The sequence below is a fragment of the Mandrillus leucophaeus genome, unplaced genomic scaffold (genome assembly GCF_000951045.1).
Source record: "Mandrillus leucophaeus isolate KB7577 unplaced genomic scaffold, Mleu.le_1.0 Scaffold256, whole genome shotgun sequence".
NCBI lineage: Eukaryota > Metazoa > Chordata > Mammalia > Primates > Cercopithecidae > Mandrillus > Mandrillus leucophaeus.
The window spans coordinates 2712019-2712904 of NW_012102654.1; the positions used below are offsets into that span (position 1 = coordinate 2712019).

Below are 886 nucleotides of genomic sequence, written 5' to 3' on the forward strand. Positions count from 1 at the left end.
AGAATACACATTCTTTTCATGTGCCCATGGAACATACACCAAGATAGATCATATCATGGGCCATAAAACAAACTTCAGCAAATCTAAAATAATTTAAGAATATGGTAGCCAATCCTGATGCGGCTCCCTGGAGCCTGATGCCAAGCAGCTCCCCAGTGGGCTAAGCAGGGGCTGGCATCATGAATTTCTTCAAAGCACTGCTGGAGAGGTCAGAACCTTGAGGCTTCCAGCTTCAAGGGGGCAAGGACCTCAATGTGCCCTTCTCCATTTCCTGGCTCATTCCTGGAGGCGAATGATCTGAACCTGCATAAAGTGCCTCAGCTGGGTCTCAGCAGGTCTCAGCCAGTTCACAGCAAACCACAGGAGGTTCTGGCTCCTGCCACAAACCCCCTGCAGTTCACGCTTGCACCCAGCACCTTCCTCAACAAGACAGCCTGGCCCTTCAGGTCACCCCCACCTGCTGGCAGTGCACCACAGCAGAATGGACAGCTGCTCCAACTGTTGGTCCCAGATGCCACCAAGCAGTGGCTGATGGAGAACACCAAGGACTGGCCACCACAGCTTGGGACAGGCCAGTCACGTTCCTTCAGCATCCTTGTCCACCTCATAGACGCCGAGTTCATACAAGACCTGGATGAGGAGCACCTGAAGAAATCAAGGGAAAAGTATGTCCTAGGGCTACAGAGTCCACGCTAACCTGCCTCCAGGATTGGCACCACCAGAACTCTGCCCACATGCGCAATGTACAGTTGTAGCTTAGCCCTCTCCAACTGGCTGCCCTCTCTGTCTACCTCTTTCTATTCCTTCTGTCCATGGCAATCAACAAACACAGCGTCACAAAAATTTAAATTACAATACCATTGCAATCACTCAAAAAAAAAAAAAA

The 886-nt window shown here is 50.6% G+C and overlaps 1 pseudogene; it reads left to right on the forward strand.

Annotated features, from left to right (window-relative positions):
- Positions 1–252: 252 nt before the first annotated feature.
- Positions 253–755, forward strand: LOC105542366 (annotated as a pseudogene).
- Positions 756–886: the final 131 nt, after the last annotated feature.